The sequence below is a fragment of the Ovis aries genome, chromosome 3 (genome assembly GCF_016772045.2).
Source record: "Ovis aries strain OAR_USU_Benz2616 breed Rambouillet chromosome 3, ARS-UI_Ramb_v3.0, whole genome shotgun sequence".
NCBI classification, from domain to species: domain Eukaryota; kingdom Metazoa; phylum Chordata; class Mammalia; order Artiodactyla; family Bovidae; genus Ovis; species Ovis aries.
The window spans coordinates 37,418,036-37,433,558 of NC_056056.1; the positions used below are offsets into that span (position 1 = coordinate 37,418,036).

General features: G+C 38.9%; 1 protein-coding gene across 5 annotated transcripts in view; it reads left to right on the forward strand.

The window, feature by feature from the left end:
- The window catches only part of LCLAT1 (lysocardiolipin acyltransferase 1), a 192,021-nt gene that overhangs the window by 119,449 nt on the left and 57,049 nt on the right, over positions 1-15,523 (forward strand). The gene's annotated exons all lie outside the window — the stretch shown is intronic.

Consider the following 15,523-nt stretch of genomic DNA (forward strand, 5'->3'; position numbering starts at 1 on the left):
TAGCCATCAAATCACATGAGAGGAAAACAAAACAGGAAGGGAAGAAAAACAACCCCCCAGAAAGCAAAAAACACACCCCAAACAATTAACAGGATGGCAGTAAGAACATAAATATTGATAATTATTTTAAATGTCAACCAAAAGACACAGACTGGGTGAACTGACACAAAAATCAAACCTGTATGTATGCTGTCCACAAGAGACCCACTAAATCTAGGACATATACAGACTGAAAGTAAAGGAAGGGAAAAGGTATTCCATGCAAGTGGCATTCAGAAGAAAGCTGGAGTAGTAGTCCTCATATTAGAAAAAATAGACATCAAAAAAGACTACTACAAGACACAAAGTAGGATGCTACATAATGATCAAGTGATCGAGAAGATAAAACAACCATTAATATATATGCACCCAACATAAGGGCACCTCAGTATATAAGGCAAAGACTAACAGCCATAGAAGGAGAAACTGACACAGTAATAGTGGGGGACTTCCAACACCACACTTAGACCAATGGACAGAATCATCTGGAGAGAAAATCAGTCAGGAAACATTGGCCTTAAATGGCAAATTACATCAGAGTTAATCGATACAAAGTAACTTATTTACAAAATAGAAATAAAACTCAGGCTCTGAAAACAAACTTATAATTACCAAAGGGCAAATGTGGGAGGAGGGATAAATTATGAGTTTGGCAGTAATATCTACATACTACTGTATATAAAATAGGTAATCAACAAGGACCTAACGTATAGCATAGGGGACCCTACTGAGTAATCTGTAACAACCTATACAGGAGAAGAATGGATATATGTATAACTAAATTATTTTGCTGTACACCTGAAGTTAACACAACATTGTAAATCAACTTTAATATGAAATAAAAATTAAATTAAAAGAACAATTATCATGAGGTAGCATATTAAAAAGCAGAGACATTACTTTGCCAAAAAAGGCCCATCTAGTCAAGGTGGTCATGTATAGATGTGAGAGTTGGACTGTGAAGAAAGCTGAGCATCGAAGAATTGATGCTTTTGAACTGTGGTGTTGGAGAAGACTCTTGAGAGTCCCTTGGACTGCAAGGAGATCCAACCAGTCTATTCTAAAGGAGATCAGTCCTGGTTGTTCATTGGAAGGACTGATGCTAAAGCTGAAACTCCAATACTTTGGCCACCTCACGCGAAGAGTTGACTCGTTGGAAAAGACTCTGATGCTGGGAGGGACTGGGGGCAGGAGGAGAAGGGAGCAACAGAGGATGAGATGGCTGGATGGCATCACTGACGTGATGGACATGAGTTTGTGTGAACTCCGGGAGCTGGTGATGGACAGGGAGGCCTGGCGTGCTGCAATTCATGGGGCTGCAAAGAGTTGGACACGACTGAGTGACTGAACTGAACTGAACATCTTTACTGCTAACTCACACATGTAACTGAATTCAGTTTCTGACACCTAATAGCTAACACAAGGCAGGTGAGAAATTGAAGACATAAAGAAGTTACGGTTAAGAAGTCTTAGCAGGAAATACTGAAGAAGAGAAAATGCATAACAAAGAAAGTTGTTTCTGAGCCTGTGTTTACAATATACTTCACCAAGACTATTTAGAAACACACACTTAACCTGAATATAGCACCCATTATATAACATGATACAGATGTGTTGTTCTTGTAATAATAATGGTGAAAAGTTTTTCCTGAGTACCTTGATCTCCATCATTTTTGTACTTGATTTTATATTTTTACTAGATTATAACCTTCTTAAGGATATGTGTTGTCTTTCACATAATAAAGGCTCAATCAGTATTAGATGAGTTGAATGTTTTGTCTGAATAGATAAGCAGTGTACTACCATCTTCTGAGCGCTATGTGTGTTACACTGATCAGTATCTATCACGGATAATTTATTTTATATGTACCTCTAATCACAGGACAGTTCAGTAAGTGGTTATGTGACTCTTTTTGGTACTAGATTAACCCAGACCCAAAAGAAGTTGCTCACTTAGAAAAGAGCTTTTCCACGAGAAAGTTTTTGGTTTTGATTTTCAGTTACACACTGTTAATAAATTTATCACACAATTTAAAAATGTTAATGCACCAAAATGTAGTTATACTTACTACTATCACTGCTGCTCTGTTATTTTTAACAACAGTAGCTTTATTCTTTGATTTTAAACAATTAAGGATTTCCTCCAACCTTTGGTTTTGTTACATGTTTGGAAGCTGTCACTGAGTTTTAACCATGCAGTAATTGTCTTCATCATTAGGTGGCACAGGTGTGCACATTTGAGGCAACTTAAAATCAAGTTAAAGTAGTTGGGAGTGAGAAGTCAAACACTCCGTTGAACAAAACCCTGCCTTCAAGAAGTTTATAATCTTCCTGGATAGATAAGAATAGTGTTCATGGAAATACAAAAAAAATAGTATGACTGTTTAATTATGTGTTGGGTTGTGTGGTATATAGTATAAACTATTATGCTGAATTACACAATCACTTCATGGCAAATAGTTGGGGAAACAATAGAAACAGTGACAGACGTCATTTTTTGGGCTCCAAAATCACTTCAGATGGTGACTGTAGCCATGAAATTAAAAGACACTTGCTCCTTGGAAGAAAAGCTGTGACCAACCTAGACAGCATTTTAAAAAGCAGAGACATTACTTTGCCAACAAGGGTCCATCTAGTCAAAGCTATGGTTTTCCTGTAGTCATGTATGGATGTGAGAGGTGGACTATAAAGAAAGCTGAGCACCGAAGAATTGATGCTTTTGAGCTGTGATGTTGCAGAAGACTCTTGAGAATCCCTTGGACTGCAAGGAGATCCAACCAGTCAATCCTAAAAGAAATCAGTCTTGAATACTCAGTGGAAGGACTGATGCTGAAGCTGAAACTCCAATTCTTTGGCCACCAGATGTGAAGAACTGACTCACTGGAAAAGACCCTGATGCTGGGAAAGATTGAAGGCAGGAGGAGATGGGGACGACAGAGGATGAGATGGTTGGATGGCATCGCTGACTCAGTGGACATGAGTTTGAATAAGCTCCAGGAGTTGATGATGGACAGGGAAGCCTGGTGTGCTGCAGTTCATGGGGTCACAAAGAATAGAACATGACTGAGCAACTGGACTGACTGACTGACACAGTTGCAGATGTGTTCAGTGAAGAGAGCTCATGTTGAAATACTCAGGTAAGGCTTGTTCAGGAAACTGCATTTCCTTTGGAGCTTAGAGACCTTATGTAATTAGGATAGGCATAAAAAAAAATAAGGATGGCTGAGGACAGGAAAGGGAGAGTACAAGAACGGGCACGGAGTTTGGGCCAGGTGGAGCTGAGTGGTCAGCTAGGGAAAAACCAATCTGATTGAATTGAAGACCTGTGCCGTAAACTAACAGATGGTACTTAAGAAGGTTGTGTGGAGCCATTATTGTTGAAAAACTTAATTCCTGCTCCCAAAGAGTCATGTTTTTATTTTTTTCCATTTCTAGATCAAGTCACTCAAGCAAACAGCTCATGTGTTAGGACACTAAAACATATGGATATATTTAAGTTTCAGATGTGAAATGTTTTTTAAGTCAAAGTAAAACAATCCGTATTTTAGTTCGTATTAGTTCATATGCCTAAATTCTGAATATGAAGAAATGAAGAATACTGTCTTGCCACTAATCTAGGGGATATACACTTAACAGGTAAAGATTAAGTAAATTCCCACTAGGCGTTTTGGATCAGCACACCTGACCAAAATTCCTCAGTTTATATTCAGAGTGAGAGAAGCATTAACTGAACACCCAGATTACACTCAAGAGTATCTGATAGTCCTGTGTTGGGCTCCCTCATTTTGGTCTGTGGTAGTTCTTATTTGTTCTGATAAAGCTGGTGGTTTTCTAGGAACTAATACCAGTATATTGATCATAGAGAGCTCAGTCTTCAGTGGCCTTTTTAGACCACTTTTATGTCTTGGGCTTTTTGCTACCTACTGATAACCCAGTCGTTTCTTGCCCGTAGTGGCTGTGCAAATGGGGGATGAACAGTGGCCAGCAGGAGTCATAACACTGCAATTATCTTAATTGGTGAGCCTCCCCCAGGACTGCATTTCGATGACCCTTCCTACCAAACCGCGTGTTCGAGGAGCCCAGGAAGAAAAGGCAGACAAACTATTGGAATATTCTGTGCATTAAGTGTCATTGCACTCTGACTTGTTTATGTGACATTTTATTGCTGGAACTATTTATAAAATACAATAAGACCTTTCCCTTATGTTAAAAAAAATGTAATTGTGGAAGTAGATCTCTGAGATTTATTATAATATTTCCTGAGACCTAAATTTTCATCTTTCCCCAAATTTGTAGATATCTTTGTAGACTCTCTTTTGAGGCCATGTTTTAAAGAACAAAGCTTTTATCTATGGTGATGAATAAAATATAACAAAACCTAAAGGAAATTTGGATGTTGATCAGTGGGAAGTCACACAGATCAACTAAGTAACTTGGTCTTAATACATCATGAAGCAGAAATGATCCACAATTGCCTGGGCAAAATTATATATGACCATATGTTAAAGAACTTTGGAGTCACTCATTTCAAATCTTTGAATGCCATGGTACTGCTTTAGATCATAAATGGCATTTCTATTGTTCATTTTCATTTTTTCTCTCTTTGTCATAGCAAAACATCTGAGATGCTCACTTCAGGGAGAACTTGCCATTGTGTTCAGTGAAGAAAGTCATGACAGTCTTAATTTAAAATGATAGAAACCCTATTAGGTCCATAAAAACAACCAGGTCACATTTATCAAGTACTTGCCAGGTTCCATGCACTGAACTGTTCACATATTGCTGTCATGCAGTAGAACTGCCCAGGGAGCTTTCTAAAACATACATGCTTGGGTTTAGGCTCAGATCTGCTGAGTCAGAGTCTGGTGGTACACTCCTGGGCTCAGCTACCTCACTAGCCGCTTTCTTACGGATCACTTAGTTTTCGAAACTGTGCTTCCTGGTGGTTGGCCTCGCGCTACACCAAAGGAGACTGGCTCAGTTAGCAGCGTGCCTAGGTCTCAGTGGCTGCTGAGTGGAGTGCCATGAACTCAGGTCTCTTTGATGGCAAAGCCTATGTTTCTTCCTACGATGTAATAAGTTAACAGTTTTTCTATTCCAGATGCTACAAAAACACCATCATCATTGTGTAGAGGATTTTTCTCTGTTACCCAGATTGCGCTCTGATATCCTTGGCTATACTATGAGTTTTGTTTAAATGGAAAAATACATCAAGGATTTCCTTTTTGTAAGCGCTTTTTTTTTCTGGTTCTTTTATTTGCCAGCTCTTCCTTTATTTTTCTGATCCTTAAAGCTTAAACTATCTTTCCTTTCAAATTGTGGTTCTTTTTCTTTTTGCTACCAACTCTCAAATAGCTTGATGAGTTGATAATATTAGCTCTTTACATATATATGTGTGTGTACACGCACACACACACATACACACACACATAAGATGTGTATGTGTGTGCTAAGTTGCTTTAGTCATGTCCAATTCTTTGCGACCTTATGGACCATAGTCCACAGGCTTCTCTGTCCATGGGATTCTCCCAGGCAAGAATATTGGAGTGGGTTGCCATTTCCTTCTCCAGGGGATTTTCCCAAACCAGGGATCCAACCGCCATCTCTTATGTCTCCTGCATTGGTAGAAGGGTTCTTTACCACTAGTGCCACCTGGGAAGCTCCATATATAATGATATGTATCTTTTTATTTATTGTAAAAAAAAAAGTAGTTGGAAAATTAATTCCGAAAAAGAAAATGACACCCATAGTCTTGGCAGGCACTTCTCAGAAACATCCAGTGCCTTATGACATACAGTCTTCTTGTGTTTCTCCACATTTTATTTTTAAAATCTGGGTATATTCTATTTTGTTTGTAAAGTTTTTTCTTTTTTTATTTACTATAATGTGCACATTTTCACCATTCTTACATAATTTTTTATAAGTATGCTATGTTAATATATGCATGGGGCTTCATCAGATAGAAGTACCATTTTATTTAATGAGGCCTCTATTATTCAGTTAAATGGTTTCCAGTTTTCCACTCTTATAGATAATGCCACAGTGTGTGTACATCTCTAATTATTAGGGTATATTTCCAAATCTAATTACTGAGTCCAGGGTATGTTTTTTTTAAGTTAAAAAAATATATTTGTCTTATGTTCTGCTCCATTTCATTCAGTCACCAAAGTCTATGATATTACCTTGGAAGCATCTCTTAGAGAAACTTCCTACATTTCCAACAGTGGCCCCATTCAGTGGGGTCCTATTACCTCTTTTCACTCTTCCTGGCTTTCTCACTGGTCTACCTCTGGTATCTTCTTTGCTAATCCATATTGCACATAGCTAACACTTGGTCTTCATAAAGTACCACTCTAATGTAATTGTGTGTGTTTTCGTTTGTTCAGAAAATATTTCTTGGGCACATATGTTACATGAGTTGCTGAGATACCAAGACATCAGGTTAGGAAACATTAAAATGCATTATCATTCAAGAGATATGAATAAAAAGTAACTTAAGCACATACAGAAAATTAGTCTTTTTTGATATGGAATAGGTGGCATGTGAGCCGAGAAAGAATAATGAGGCATTTTCCAGGGAGAAAAAACATTTAAATATTTGCATTACTTCCATATTCCTTAGTCAGGACTTTTTATAATGTGGTTCCAATCTTTTTTTTAAATTTTATGCAGTGTGAGCCAACCTATTTGAATTAATGGACTATTCCTGACTGTGCCTTATGCTTTGTGACTTTTGCCTCTGGTTATATCTGTCCAGGCTAAGACCTTCCTGGTTTTGCTCTTATCTTTAACCTCCAAATGCTATTCTTCCTTTAATGATCTTCACCTAAGGGTCCATTCTCATTTCCCCTGCCTGGCAGACATCTGGACTGAATATCCTTTTCCTCTCTAATAGGACTTAGCACTTCCCTTAATGGCCACTTTAATACATTTTACCTCTTACCTTCCTAAAAGGAAAGCAACGGCCATGTCACCTAAACCATTAAGGGCAAAGATTTTATTTCTGAATCTAATGAATACCTTCATGCTTTTATATTACTTTCCTCTTAGCAGCATTTGGCACTGTTAATTCTTCTTGATATATGCTCTCCCTTTGGCTTTTCATTTTTCTCCTACTTCTCTGGCCTCCTCTCAAGACTTTTGCAGGTTCTTCATTCCTTTCTGTGTTCCTCATAAGGGTCTCCCAGACCCCTTTGTTCTATGCCAGACATTCTCCCTGGGACGTGTCATTCAAGGTGGTGGCTCAGATAATCATCCATGTGCTCGTGTCTCCTAATTCCGAATCTTTAGTTCAGAACCACTCTTAGTTCAGAGCCATATGTGTGACCTTTGCCACATGGAGTTTCTGCAGGCGTTTCAATATGCTCATAATTGAGTTTATCATTCACCCTAAACTGCATTTCCTCCTCTAGTCCTCACACTGTGGAATCATCATCATCATTGTCAATCAGGCCACTTCTAGATGAAAGTGACAGCACACTGCATTAGGCACTTGGGGCCTAGAGTCAAAAGACCTGGCTTTGAATCCTGGTTTCCTTGGGACTAGGAAGTATGTGACTGGTCAGATCGGTTTCTCTCATTAAGCTTCATTTTCATCTTCTGTAACATAGGTTTAATAACAGTGCTAGCTTCCTGTGGTTTTATAGGACTCTTGAGGGTTCAGTAAAGTCAGGCATGTAAAGCATTTAGCCTGCGCATGTGTTTGTGTGTGTGCAGTTAGTTGCTCAGTTGTGTTTGACTCTGGAAACCCATGGACTGCAGCCCACCAGGCTCCTCTGTCCATGGGATTCTCCAGGCAATAATACTGGGCCTGGGTTGCTCTTTCCTCCTCTAGGGGATCCTCCAAACCCAAAAATCGAACCCACGTCTCTTGCATTGGTAAGTGGATTCTTTACAACAGTGCCACCTGAAGCAGCCAAGAGCACTTAGCACAGTGCCTGAAAAATAGCAAGCACTCAATAAATGTTACAGTGCAGATTGGATTCTGTCAGCTCCCTGCAAATGGTTTTGGGTTTCACCGTATTCCAAGGTTAAATCTACTCCTTTGACTGATTCCAGGCCCCATGTGACCTGGTCCTTGCTTGCCTTTCCGGCCAACTGCCATCTCTGATTGTCCCACTGTCCTAGCTATGCTGACCTCCTCTCCTCCCCCAGGGTGCACAACACTCTGAGCCTTCCCCTAGAGCAGAGCTGCTCCTCCTCAGCCTGGAGGTTGCAGCCTAGATGACAGTTCATTTGGGAAGCCTTCCCAGCTATTGTAAGACTTCTTTGTTCTCTATGTGAATGCTTTTCTTACTATATTTGCCCTATATAAACTTTTTTTTACTGTGATATTGTCACTTATTTAATTATCCATTTTATCCATTAACTCTCAGTTTCCTGACCGTAAGGATCAGGTCAGGTCCATTGACAGCTTTTATCCTAGACTTCAGCACAGGCCTGGCGTATTAAAGGTGCTCTTTAGATTTTTTGAACCAATCGCTATTTGGTTGAGGTAATTTATACCCTACCATGGTTCAATACTGATTTAAAGTGGCAACATAAATATGTGTATTATGATAACAGCAGCAGCACAACATAAAAAAATTTAAGGTAAAGGGACAATAAAGGTATGAATTTAATAGACAAAGTATTTCTTACAAGGTTATTGTATATGTAAGATATATTATAAGCTCTGTATTCCTATAAAATATGGGTCTATAAATTGGCCCTGTGCTTTCTGGCATCTTCTATAAATAAAGGAACGGAATGGTATCATTGACAAGGGGCCATAAGATTACAGCAAACCATATGCCTCAGAAGCAGAAAGACACGTAGAGAGAAGATGGTAGGGTAGCAAAGGCCAAGAAACAGCAGAGGTCATGAGCTGATAGAAGACATAATTAAAAGCTGTAGAGGAACCAGAAGATATTAGAAGGCAGAAGTCATTAAAGAAGGAAAAGGAACATGCCTGGTGGGAAGGAGTGGTTGGGAGTCTGTCTGCCTGTTCAGGGGACATGAGTTCGGTCCCCGGTCCAGGAGGATCCCACATCCTATGAAGCAGCTAAGCCCATGTGCCACGACAACTAGGACTGCGCTTGGAACCCGCAAGCCACAACTACTGAAGCCTGTGTGCCCCAGAGCCTATGCTCTGCAAAAAGAGAAAGCCACCACAATGACAAACCTGTGCATCGCAGTAAAGAGTGGCTCCTGCTCGTCATCACATCTAGAGAAAGCCCGCGCCCAGCAACAAAGACTTAGTGTAGCCAATAAACAAACAAATGAAAAAAGTAAACATATTTTTAAAAAGAAGAAAAAGGAGGACATGGTGATGCTGGGGAGAAAGAAGAGAAGATGATGAGAACAAGAACTGAAAGGACCCTTGAGTAAAAGAAGCTAAAGGATATTAACATTGAAGAGGAAGATGATTGTTTGGAGGGTAAATATCAAAGAGCTGAGCCCCTCCAGTTGCAGAGGACCTCAGTTGGGACTGTCAGCTCCAGCGGCTTGGGGGATGTCCAGGTGACCCAGCCATTGGACCCCAATGATCTCCTTGTTCACCAACCCTGTTCCCTCCTCTCCCTCTGAGGCCTGAGTGAGCAACTATTCCTGAGTTCCCGTGAGGCTTGGCCTTGGGGCTAATGGTCCACTCTACTTATGCCCAAGGGTATCCTCATGATAAATCTTTTTTTTTTTTTTTTTGAAAAAATAAAGCAAACCACGTGCTCAGAAAAAGCATGCCCATTTATGGAACTAAAGCTCTTTGGTTCCTCACCAAGGACGTTGTGCACTGTGGTGACCAGCAGCCTCACAGCATCTTTATGTTCAGTGTTTCACATAGCCTCAGAGTGCTTGCCCACATTGGCTAATGGCAGAATGAGAAAGAGCAGTTCAGTAAAAGGTGTTGACCTCGTAAGAGGTCAAGACATTGTTTTAACTAAAGGTATGGAGAGGCCGCATGTCCTTTAAACCCTTCTCCACAATTGGTATTTCACTCATGAGCTTTGGATGAGAATTGCTTTGTACAGATTTTGGTGACTCTTCATAAGGCATATTTTGTATCATAAGTTAAGTACTAGTCCAAAGGCTTTAGTTGTAGGTGGAGCTGGAAGTAGGCTTCTCTACTGAGATTTTATGCAGGAACTGAAGGTGGCCAGTGTGGTCTGCAGAAAACAATTGCGATTTATGTGATATTGCTGGCAATGTTTAACAGAATGGTGCCTTGCCCAGAGAGAAGACCATTGCCCAAAGCTCAGTCCCTGCCTGTGTGGCCTTTCTGGTCTTGTTTCTTGCTCTAACAGCATGCCCTGTCTTCATTTCAGACAGGTGGAACATGCTTTTCTCATGCTACTCCTTTTCCTCAACTGTTCCCAGTCATCTGGGTAGCTCTCCTTGGTCCTTCAAAACAGTTCAAATGTCTTTTCCATTTCAGACACTCTCCTGAGCGGGTTCTCTCCTCTTAACTCTCATCATACTCTATGCATTTGTCTTAATCATTTTTTTTATCAGTGATTTTTTTTTTTAAATCTCTCTCGGGCTGTCTGTAGGGTCGCACAGAGTCGTTCACGACTGAAGCAACTTAGCAGCAGCAGTGGCAGCTTGGACCCTGAGCTCCTTTAGGGTAGATGCTGTCTTGTTTTTATATCTGAGGTTCTAGTGTCATGAATATTACCGGTACTCAGTATAGATTTGTACAGCCTCTTGTAGATACTGTTTTCAGCATCTCACAGATACACAAATGCACCTCACATGCTTGTTAATGCACTTGCAATTAGTAATGCCTTCTACCACATTCAGTCTAGAGATCAGACACTCCACATAGACCCCTTCATTTTAGCGGAGGTGAGGTTTATGGCAGTGCTACACGGCCACATAAGGCAGGTGCACAGTTGATTTTTTTTTTAAAGCCATCTTAAGACAGTTGCCTGCTTTGTTTTTTGTTTTGTTTTAAACTAGTGCAGGATACATATAAGGCTGATTTTTTCCAGATTATTTATACTGTTAGAAGGGACATACCGAAGACTATTATTTATAACTTAGATGACCAGCTCTTTGCATTTGATCATGTAAAAATCAGTATAGAATTGTAGTTCTTAAATGTTTCCCTGGATTATTAGTATTTCTACTCAACCACTTTCAGCTTCTGAGATAGCCCTCACAAGACGGGCACTGCAGACTTTTGCCTCTCTGTACCACTTGAATTCAGTAGGAGAGAAATCTTTTTCTTGGGTTATGTACTATTTCTAACACTGGCCAGCTATGATAAATGTCAAGGTAGTTATTTATCATAGTGTGAAAGGCAGGCCTGGGTGATGAGTTCATGTCTTATGACACCATTATTTAAAATTTTCAAAATACATATTTTCCTGTTGGTTAGACGATTATCATTTGCATAAATGAGTGAAAATTATATGCAAGTATTGGTACTCTTAAAAGTAGTACACTGAAAATTGCTGATAACTGACACTTATAAAATATGTTTATTTTAAAATTTAGAATTGTGGAAGAAGCTTTGTAAGTAAAATTTGTGGAACTTCCTTTGAGTGATAATTTTCTGTAGGCTGTATCTGATTGTCAAAAATACTGTTACATACATTAAAATCTTTCAGTTTTTCACTCTGAACGTGTTAGGGAGAGAGATGAATCAAGAGCAGAGAATGCTGGCACCTCTGCCCTCACGGTGTTACCTCACCGACTGGCAGCTAAACGCTCAATCTTCATGTCCTTATAATGAAGCAAAACAAGAGTTTCAGTGCATATGCACAGTGTGTGTAACAATACACTTTATCTTCCTGTTCATCTGAAAATCAGAGTTAATTCTCAGCGTGGAGTTGTTGGCCTGAATCCAACTGCTGTAGACCTTTTCATACAGAAATTCTTTTGAACAGGAAATTATGTCTGCCTTTTGGTTTTATATAGTGTATAATTTCATTGTGGATGTATGATTTTTCTTTTCTGGGCCTGTCCTTTTTTCTGAGCACATGTCCATTTCAGTACTTTTAAAGGTACCTTTCTCTTTTAGCTTTGTAGATTTGCTTGATAGGTTTTTTCCTTCATTATTTAAAATAATTAAATATAATTAAAAATAATTTTTTTCTATATTTTGTAGTTGCTAGGACCTCTTCTCATTTTGGTTTTTTTTTTGTTTGTTTGTTTTTAAATGAACTGATGCTCGTTTTGAGTGTTGCAAAGGTATTTTTAAAATAATACTGACCTTTGTTGATGTGTGTGTGTGTGTGTGTGTGTGTGCACATGTAAGCCAAGTTCATGTGCCTCCACTTTTTAAACATAGATTCCAACCAGAACTCAGTTCCACAAGAACATGAAACTAAATATAGAAATTATTTGTTTATTAATGTTGAAAATTACCTGAATGGCTTTCTAAATGAAAGAATTATTTTTTCCACTTTTTTCACATAATTATATTCCATATAAAATAAAATTATTACATTTATATGTGCTATTATATGTTTTACTGTATAGGCATCCCCCTGCTTATCATCTGATTGCTAAGAGCACCCAAATGCACTTGGTCGTAGATAGACTGGGCAAAACAAGTCCTGGTGCAGTTATCCCAAGCTGGCCCCTCTGCACTTATGAAATGCAAGATGTGAAAAGTGTGTTTGTAACTTTCTAATTCACCTGCTTTCTCATAATAGAGTTATATAGGAGGGGAAAGTACATGTGTCTCAATGGCTTGAATTATTAAGAAAACTAATATTGGAACCAACATATTAATGATATTTTTACAAATAAGAGAGTATATTATTAATAGTTTCTTTAACAAAAATTAATTCATTAACTATTTGGAAACTTTGTTTCGATTACTGATATGAACCTATTGTTGTTGTTAAATGTCGTTGTTAAAATTCTGTTCTGGATGAAAGCAACTAAGTCCTCTGACCCAGAAAAGCATGTTCAAAGTATAATTTCCATGTACTCACACCAATAGTGTGAAGTCCCTCTCCTGACTAGAAGCATATCAGGGCCAAATGGTAGATCTTTTATAATAATGACATCTAAGTGCAGTTTGCAAAAACAGGAATAATTTGTTGTTCGGCTTTGAGGAGTGCTAGTTAACCAGATTCAGTCAGGTCTGCTCCCTAAGAGCAGTGATAACTGTGCCCAGAAAAGACACTGACTGACACTTCCTTCTCTGCTATAAGCTAGCTCATCACCGTTGTAAATCACCAAAAGCTTAATGCAATGAGCAGAATCTAGGAAGACTATGCCTTGCCTTCTGAGAAGGTCATTGTTAAGGTTTATGTTTGACTAGAGCAGTTTTTCTTAGCTTGGATAATAATATGCCTTTCCTGCAAGCCCTGTGCACACACATATTTTAATACCTGACTTTGGCACTGTGAGCCATGTTTTTCTTATTTTCTCTTCTGTTAAAGGCCATTTTAAATCTATGGGGAGATGGGGAAGATGTAAATCATAGATAAACTATGAATACAGGATTTTAAAACTTTCGTACCACAGTCTCAAAAGTTCTATCAAAGTCTCCCACGTGGAACCCCAAACTGTGTTCTTTAAAAGACATAATCCCATAAGCCCATATGATCAAGGCATGCTGCTGACAGCACGAGAATAAAAATTTATGATGAGTGTCTTCCTGTGCTCACATTCGGAAAGTTAGTGTATGATCAGCTGCCATGGAGACAGTACACCAGGCAGAAGAGAAGGGCCGATAAGAACTGGCAGATCAAGGGGAGAGTTTAGGGAACCAGACTTTGACTTAGATCCTGAGGAACAATTTGCATTTGATTTGGTAAAGATACTGGGAGAGTACAGTCCGGGTTGGAGATCCAGTCATGGAGAATGGCCTAACTGGAATCCAGAGTTCATCTTTTTAAGTGATAAGAGTTAGAGAGATAGTCTTAGTTGTTGTGAAGTCTCACTTTAACAAAGTGAAAAACAAAAGGAGTCAGAAATGGTGGAAGTTGTGAAGGTAGTTTTTGTTATTTTGTAAAAATTCTCTGCTTTTTGAGAAATTGTTCCCTTCTTAGTATTCTTAGAGTTGATTATCTTCCTAAGCAATTTACTACTTGTTCTCAGATAAAATAAGATATCTTGGCTTTCCATCATCATAGTCATCCCAAAATAGTCTTTTATTTTGAGATTTCTGCCTTAATTATGTTCAGCCTAAAGGAAGACTCAGTAAAAGTGATTGTGTCTCATGTTTTTTGTTTTGTTTTTTTTTTAAAAAAAAAAAACATCTTTTTTGATCTATGAGAGAGGTATTTGCAGACTGCATGATGGCATATAAGTAGGGAAAAAAGCATGATTCATCCTAATTACAAAACTGTTCCCTAAGAAAGAATCATTGGAGAAATGTCTTATTTGTGTCTTTACAAATAGTTTTGAGACTTACAGAAAATTTTTTTGGCTTTTTCTGTATATGGCTGTAAATGACCATGATTTTATATTGCAATTTTTTTTGTGTGTGTGGGACCATTTACTTAGTGACTGCCACTCTAGTGACCTACAGAGTTAGCCATAAAACCTAATCCCTACCCCGTAATACCCCAATTCATACTTTTTAATAACTATGCCTTAAAGTGTGTTTTTGAAGTTGGAAACCCAGATAGGGAGTCCCTTAATAAATATCAGTAAATATTGATTTCATCTAAATCAATCTTCTTCAGCAATAGTTGGCTGATTTGCAAGGCTCAATATTCATTGACTTTGAGGGATTCATTTTCTAATATATTATCAGCTTATCTGAAATTCTAGATAGAATTTTTGGATGTAAAGTCAAAGAAGAACCCTTTGGGTGCAGCATTAAAATGCATTTGTTGACCTTAGAGTAGTTTCATGGGAGTTGGGGCTGCCAGAAACCAGATGTGTGTAGAGTGAGTCAAGACAGCAAGTTTAGGTGCTTCCTACAGGGAGTTGGCTGGAGTAATCAGCAGAAGAGGAAGCCATATCAAGTATTACTGATGGAGTTGAGTGTTTTTAAAGGCTGAGGAAATTTAATAGTGGAAATGCTGAAAGAGAAATGGATTGATGATGGAGCAAGTTTTCTGAGAAATCAGGAGTGATCAGGAACAGAAAATTAAAGGGATTCCTCATTTTCTAAGACAGGAAGCATGGCCGAGCTTGAATATATATTTTGGTTTGGGGAGTAAGGGGTAAGAGAGAGGTGCTTTGATGAAAGACTGTTCTGTCAGGTCAAGGGTCAGGTGGTCAAGGGTCAGGTGGTATCGTGATGCTTATGATGGAGAGAAATGGGGGCAGAGGTGAATGATGAGAGTTTGAAATAGTTGCTGTAGAAAATGAGAAAAGGAAGCTGATAAAAACAAGTAAAAGCATTGTTGAGCTCTCTGATCTCATGCTCCAGGCCCAGTCTGGCTTGCCACAATAACTGAGGTAAGGTAAAGTCGCTCAGTCGTGTCCGACTCTTTGTGACCCCATGGGCTGTAGCCTACCAGGCTCCTCTGTCCATGGGATTTTCCAGGCAGTAGTACTGGAGTGGATTGCCATTTCCTTCTCCAGAGGATCT